Source organism: Carassius carassius, chromosome 45 (genome assembly GCF_963082965.1).
Source record: "Carassius carassius chromosome 45, fCarCar2.1, whole genome shotgun sequence".
In the NCBI taxonomy this organism is placed as follows: Eukaryota; Metazoa; Chordata; class Actinopteri; order Cypriniformes; family Cyprinidae; genus Carassius; species Carassius carassius.
Window position 1 is genome coordinate 922,621 of NC_081799.1, and position 8,588 is coordinate 931,208.

Below are 8,588 nucleotides of genomic sequence, written 5' to 3' on the forward strand. Positions count from 1 at the left end.
GTCAAGAAGTTCTTTAAGGGCAGTACATAAATACTTGGCCAACAACATACCACTATTTTTCTCTTACAAATTCATTACAATAAATAAACTAAACATTCTTGAACATTAACATCTGTTCGAAATAAGTTTATTATTGCAACAGAATATTTGCATGTTACAGTACATTCACATTTATAGGAATTACTTGACACCATTACTACCATGACAATATATACAGTGCATTCAGTATTCACATTAATAAATTATAGTGCTTAAAGGAGAACTGGAGAACAGCCACTCGGCTGATCAAAGAGCTTTTTATTGAACAACCAGATAAAAAATTTAAAAAATAAAAATACAAAAAAAAAAAAATATATATATATATACTACCTACATAGCATCACATAAAACACAATAGAAACAGCAAAGCTGAGAACAATCATTAAAAGGATTGGAGTAGCAAGCAAGTATCAGGAGTAGCAAGGAAGTATCAGACTCAAAAATAAGATGATCAAACAGAGGTGTCAATGAAGTATCAGACTAAAATAAAGAATGCAAAAACGGAGTAGCAAAACAGTATCAGACAGATATGAAACAGCAAATCACCCAGAGAAGGGAGATCAATATGCTAGAGAAAAAGAGGCTTGAGTGCGAATGTCCTCCTAGATATTTCTACGGCCTTTAGATATTATTTCTCCCACCGCTTCCTGTTATCACATGACCCAAGTTCACATTTAGGCCATCTAATGAAATCATATTTAACAGAAAGGGCTTATATCATCACCAACAACTCACAGAATGACCATCTGTGATTAAGACTAGTCTCTCTCATATGCATTTGGAAAGTCACAAATGTACGTCTGATCACCTGTTTTTAAAACCATGCATTTCTGCTCTAACCGGTCGACTGAAATCAGACACACTGGCGAAAAAAGGCTTCCACTTACAAGTCGGATATGTGACACAAACCCATAACCTTGTGATAAAGGAAATGAGGCATTTGTATGAAGCTTTTTGAAAAGGACAGCAATTTCAGTAACCCCTTCTGAAGGAAAGGATACGATATTCTGGATTTCTCCATAAACACCATCACTCATCTTTGCAAAAAAGTCTCTGCTGACTTTTTTATAGTATCTTACTGAGGCGATAGCTTTTGCTGGTATAAACTAGTCCTTTATGTACCATTCTCCTGTGCACTACCATTTCGTCTGGTGGATGTTTCTGTGCAGAAATGAAGGCTCTTTTTTCATCATCAGTAGTCTCTGTCACTTTGCCACTATCCAGAACAGTTGTGTCTTGACATTTTGTGAAACTCTTTACTCTTCGGTCATTTGTCATTTCAAAACAGAACTCCTTAACTTGCTCACTTACTGCATACCTTGTGGTAAAGAGTGGTATTGCTCTGTGCAACAGGAATTTTTTCACAATCTGCAGAGCTACACACTTTGTTCCATGCACCAGTTTCAACAGACAGTTTTGCATTTTCAAACACAAATGCTGAGTGTGCCCAGAGTGGCCCCCACAATTTCACTGATTTTGCAAGGTGAGTTAGCAGGTGTACATTAAATGTCATAGATGCCTCACCATACAGCAACTGAAACCTTGCCACAAACTCAAAAAGCATGTTATCTGCTTTGTTGATTTCTTGGAAGGTAATGTTCTCATTCAAAAGTAGAAATATTGCTGATACCAGAAGGCCTAGGTGCTTCACATAACGTGGTTGAAGTACACCATTCAGGACTGGCAAGCTGTAAAACAGGAGCCATGCTCGCCACTCTGAGGCTTTCCAGTACTTGCATTCTGCAAGGGGTCTGGGTAGTCGTGTTATCAGGTGTGGTGGCTTTATGTCCTTGATTCTGTTTTCTAGCACCCTCATAGTGTTGGGACTCCCAGGGTTGATCACTGTTGTTCAAAAGAAGCACTGTGAGCTGTCTAATGACACCCAGTAAGACAGCATGCATATAGTCTGGAACAAAGCCCCACACTTTATCAAAATAGGGCATGTTTATGAGTGGTGATGGACCTTTCACTCCTCTGACACTTCTGTTTTGTGCCACTGCTTGCTCCATATCTGCCAGTATTTTCTTCGCTTCTCTGTCAGGATATTCTGTGTCAGTCACAGTTTACTTCACCTGTTTCTCTACTAGAGTATCAGGATGTAAACAGAATCCACAACCAAAGTACCCATTAAACTGTGTGGTGTTTTGCATGGCTGGTCTTGCCTTTGAGTCTACACAACAACATAATCCAACAATTTTGCTGTACACACATGTTCCATTTTTTCTCCAAGACACACCTCTGGATGCCAGTGATTTTTCCTGATCAACAAAGGGTCTGAGAAAAATAGTACCAAAGCAAAGACCTGCAAGCACTACATTCTGAAATCTCATTTTGGGAGGGAGCTCGTTTAAATGCAGGTGTATGGACCATGTAGAAAATCTGGAAGACTTGTACACAGGCGAGCCATCAGAATTGAAATTATATGACAAATTGTTTGGATCTGACAGAATTCCACCAGGTCTTGACAAGTTTCGATACATTTCACCATCATATATGTCTGAGATAACATGCTCATTATGTGGCCTTTGGTGTCTGTAGCTCATGCTGTTTTGAATCTGAGGATTTTCAAGCAGCGTCTGGATTTGAGGTGCAATTGGTATGTTGATAAAAAAGCTTTTACTGTTCAAGGAACTGATTTCAATTGAAGCTCTACGTACAGATACAACCCGAATTCCGGAAAAGTTGGGACGTTTTTTAAATTTTAATAAAATGAAAACTAAAAGACTTTCAAATCACATGAGCCAATATTTTATTCACAATAGAACATAGATAACATAGCAAATGTTTAAACTGAGAAAGTTTACAATTTTATGCACAAAATGAGCTCATTTCAATTTTGATTTCTGCTACAGGTCTCAAAATAGTTGGGACGGGGCATGTTTACCATGGTGTAGCATCTCCTTTTCTTTTCAAAACAGTTTGAAGACGTCTGGGCATTGAGGCTATGAGTTGCTGGAGTTTTGCTGTTGGAATTTGGTCCCATTCTTGCCTTATATAGATTTCCAGCTGCTGAAGAGTTCGTGGTCGTCTTTGATGTATTTTTCGTTTAATGATGCGCCAAATGTTCTCTATAGGTGAAAGATCTGGACTGCAGGCAGGCCAGGTTAGCACCCGGACTCTTCTACGACGAAGCCATGCTGTTGTTATAGCTGCAGTATGTGGTTTTGCATTGTCCTGCTGAAATAAACAAGGCCTTCCCTGAAATAGACGTTGTTTGGAGGGAAGCATATGTTGCTCTAAAACCTTTATATACCTTTCAGCATTCACAGAGCCTTCCAAAACATGCAAGCTGCCCATACCGTATGCACTTATGCACCCCCATACCATCAGAGATGCTGGCTTTAGAACTGAACGCTGATAACATGCTGGAAGGTCTCCCTCCTCTTTAGCCCGGAGGACACGGCGTCCGTGATTTCCAACAAGAATGTCAAATTTGGACTCGTCTGACCATAAAACACTATTTCACTTTGAAATAGTCCATTTTAAATGAGCCTTGGCCCACAGGACACGACGGCGCTTCTGGACCATGTTCACATATGGCTTCCTTTTTGCATGATAGAGCTTTAGTTGGCATCTGCTGATGGCACGGCGGATTGTGTTTACCGACAGTGGTTTCTGAAAGTATTCCTGGGCCCATTTAGTAATGTCATTGACACAATCATGCCGATGAGTGATGCAGTGTCGTCTGAGAGCCCGAAGACCACGGGCATCCAATAAAGGTCTCCGGCCTTGTCCCTTACGCACAGAGATTTCTCCAGTTTCTCTGAATCTTTTGATGATGTTATGCACTGTAGATGATGAGATTTGCAAAGCCTTTGCAATTTGACGTTGAGGAACATTGTTTTTAAAGTTTTCCACAATTTTTTTACGCAGTCTTTCACAGATTAGAGAGCCTCTGCCCATCTTTACTTCTGAGAGACTCTGCTTCTCTAAGACAAAGCTTTTATAGCTAATCATGTTACAGACCTGATATCAATTAACTTAATTAATCACTAGATGTTCTCCCAGCTGAATCTTTTCAAAACTGCTTGCTTTTTTAGCCATTTGTTGCCCCCGTGCCAACTTTTTTGAGACCTGTAGCAGGCATTAAATTTTAAATGAGCTAATAAAGTGGATAAAAGTGTAAAATTTCTCAGTTTAAACATTTGCTACGTTATCTATGTTCTATTGTGAATAAAATATTGGCTCATGTGATTTGAAATTCCTTTAGTTTTCATTTTATTAAAATTTAAAAAACGTCCCAACTTTTCCGGAATTCGGGTTGTAGTAGTACACTGTGCAATGTTTTTGTCTTGTATGTCTTTTGTTCCAATGTATACTTTACAGGTTTTGCAGTAGAAGTGGAACTCCACAATGTCGGAGTTGTTTTTAAAGACCTTATTGAACAAATATTTTGATCGGGGTAACACCTCTTTGCCAAACAGGGTATTTATGAGCTGTAATAAGTCATGAAGTTGTGTCCCTGTTATATTATGTCTTGCTGCATGACTCATCACCATGAGCAGTGCCTCAGCCTTTGTCTTTGTACCTGCTGACATTAGTACTGAATCCATGTCTGCATCAAAACCTATCTGTCTGAATGGATCATCTTCTGGAATATCTGGAATTTCCGAATCAACATCAGAAACACTGCCTTCAGATGATGAATCACAACTTAACTGCTGGGCCATGTCACTTTGTTGCAGCTCAGATGTAAGCAGAGAGCGACCAGATGAAGACATCTACAAAAAATGTAAAATGAAAACATTCCTGAGTGCATGTGTCTACATACAATGACAGTAAACTAAGAAATGTATGACTGACCAGTAGGGCTGTGCGATATGACGGTATATGGCGTTTGACGTAGAGCACAACCGATTATTTGGCCATCCGATATTATTGGCCAATCTGAACTAATTTCATTTAAATCAGTATTGGGGTTTATAACAGCCAATTAATGACAATGGTGGAGGATACATGTTGACAGACTAGACTTATTTTTGAAACAGTGTGGCAGTTCTAGCAAACAGTCCTATCATTTCTCCCTAATTCTTCGCTTCTAAATACTCTTTAACATTGCTTACATTTGCTAAATTAGATTACCCACAAATCTAGCTAATGCCATATTTGTCAGTGGATGAGTGATGACCTTACTAAGCAGTTAAACTATAGCGTTAACTTCTTTATTCCATAAACCTTTATGATGCAAATAAATATCATCCGTTACAGAAATTCCAACGGTAACTCATGATATTTTATTAATTGAGGAAGGTAGGTAAAGGTAAACTGTGGCAAGGGGGGCATGGATCAGTGCGGTCTGTAATGAGAGAAAGAGAAAGGAGACAAGCGGTACGTAAGTAGGTCAAGTGCAAATGACGAACACCTGGGTCTTATTGCATTAATTGGCATGAAGAGATGGGATATAAGCCGCTGTCGACTCAGAGACGAGAGAGGAGGACTAGGACTTGTACGTCGGAGATGGAGAGAGTGATCAGAGAAAGTGAAAAAGTGTTGTTATTGCTGTAGTGTGGCTACGGTGCAAGCACTGTGTGCGCGCCTTTTGTTTATTATTGTTTTTAGTAATAAAAGCACGAGTCTCAGTCACGCCGACCCCAACTTCATCACATAAACTTCTGTAAGACGCTATGTTTCTGAATTCTCTTTTCTCATGCTCTCCATACTTGTGCATGTTATATGTGGCACAGTAATATTGTGTCGTTGAAAAACGTTCAATTATCTGTGCTCCTAAATTTTGGACCGTGCTCTTAGATTTTTTTTAATTAGTAGCACAAGTACTCCTAATAAATAAGATACCGTAGAGCGCTGTTATCAGGATATGCATCGTTAAGGGGGTATGAAATAGGATATGACATTTTGATCATATTGTACAGCCCTACTGACCCTGTTGTGCCCTGCCCTGACCTCAAGATTTGTGCAGCTTGAACTTGGTCTAACTTCACTTTCATTTTCTCTGCAGTTGGCAGCAAGAGGCAGTACCTGAAAGCACAAAGAAACATTTGAAGGAAAAAAATCAACAAAACATGCACCAAACAGCAAATGGGTGTTTTAAAATGACGGCTCATAAAAGAAGGATTAAGCTGTATGACTAATATCATACAACTGTATAACTGTATAAACTAACTATATGTTCAGACTAATCCAAGCTTGATTTTAAAGGGTACCTGGTGGAGTTTTTGACATAATTGGGATATTGAATATTTTTATGAGTGGGTCCCTGTTTTGTTTGTGTTATTTACATGCATGAGGATGCACATGCCTCTGCCCTCTGGGAGACACTACATGTCTTTTGTCCACCATAACAATCCAGTTTAAGAACCGCTTTTTATTCCTGCTGCTATAAGGACTCGAAATTCTGCTTCTTACTTTCAAATACTTGCACTTTGCATTGTGATACATGCAAATTATCTAGGAATATTGTGATTATTATTTATTGTGTGATATGTTACATCTACCTAGGGCTGTGTGATATGGCAATATATATTGTTTGATGATAGAAAAACGTTGTGATTGATGTTCTAAAGAATATGTTACAATAGGAATGATTAGCTGTGGCAGAAAAAACACTACTGTAGTTTATGCGGTTGCTCGCACGTGAGGTGTAGTGTGTGTGTGTGTTTGTGTAAGCGTCATAACCATAGCCTGTGAACATGACCCACATAGATGGAAAATATGCATGGGCGTCGGAACCATTGTATATGGGTGGGACAAAACCCACCCACTTTTTAAGACCAATGATATTTGACCCACTAATTTTTACCGTCTGTAATTCAAGCGCATAATTGTAATTTTTTGAGGTAATGTTGTGAAAACTGATTTTTTTTTAAATATATATATAAAATTGGTATCGGAAAAAGTATCGTTCAGGAACCGGTATCGAAGTCAAGGTATCGTTATTTAATTTCTTTAAACGATACCCAGCCCTTCTTTTAGACAACAATTTCAACAACAACATGCAACAAGCCTGTAGGTGTGGTTGGTAGAAGAGCTCACCATGTCATGGCCATGTAATCTGGATCCAGCTGAAGATGAAGATCGCCAGATGGAGACATTGTCTGCACAGGATCAAGAAAAACAGTACTAAATGTAGTAAAGCCCAATTATGTCATTCCCTTATTTAAAAAGTAGATCCATCTCTCACCTCAACATCTGCAGTGCCCAGGTGTGGATTGATTCTGTCCCCTTGATCTATGTGGTCACCGGTGAAAGCCAAAACCTAAACAACCAGGAGTAACTTTTAGACAATCTCAATAAACAACATGCCACAAGCCTGCAGGTGTGGTTGGTAGAAGAGCTCACCATGTTGGCCGTGTCATCTGGATCCAACTGAATATCGCCAGATGGAGACATGGTCTTCACAGGATCATTAAGAGATGAAACAAGCACAGAGTAAAAAAAAGCTGTACTCAATGTAGTAAAGCCTAATGGGAAATTTTGTATTTTTAATTTAAAAAAAATATATAGACATATTCATGAATAGGATGTTGAATTTACACCGTAATGATGTTACAACCCTTAAATAATTAAGGGTATTAATAAATCAGATTGATCAGGTAACATTGTTGGAAATGTTTTCTAATCCTTTAACTGTCTGTATTAATTGAACTATTTAGTTTACCAGCAATTTGCCAACTAGATGACTTGGATTATTGACACTAAAAAATGTGACAAAGTTGCCAGATTATTGTGTACAATTGATGCAGCCTCAATTCAACAGTTCTGTAATAAATCCTCCTCCATGAAGATTATAAGGCTGCTTTATACTGCTATTGCTGAAACTGATTTAGAGATTTGTTGATTCAACATTATAATCATTGTGGAACTGTGTTGTGTTATACAGACGTTTTTAATAAACCCTTTAACTTTATCATTCTATAGTGGGAGCTAAGACACACTATACAGTATATGACTGTAACTGTAGACTGTATATCTGCCGTTAGAGTTAAATTCGCTTGTGAGGTAACCTTTACTTGACATTTTACAGACAACTTCACTCAACAAATCTACTTTAAACTATAAAATAGAATAGAAAATATGTTCGCCTATGTGAAATATATAGAGGCCGGGTGTAAAGAAATCGTCCCCATATCCTACATTAAGCACTTTGACCTTAACGTTAGTGACCTCACTAAAACTTACTGGGTGCGCTGGCAAGATACGTTTTTCAAGGGACAAATATTGTTCCTAAAGGGTGAGTCGTAATAACGATATCTTGGAAATAACTTTAACTTTATAAACTTACTAACGTGTATTAACTGGGATGCGAGTTTTGGCTAACGCACTAGCAAAGATAGTAAGAGCTTAGGACAGACGCAATACTACCAGTGTTAGTATCGCACGACAGAGTATAACGTTATAGCAGGTGCTTTCAAGTACTTACATTCAGTGTTATTAACATTCCAGAGCAGGGCTGCCAACTTTTGAGTTCATCTTAGAGTGAGATTTTGGGGGCGGGGCTTTGTCATGGGGGAGGGGCTTATGGAGGGGCGTGGCTTGGTGTGGAAAAAATACAAACACAAAATCCTTGCATTAGCAGAAGTGTATTAAGTATA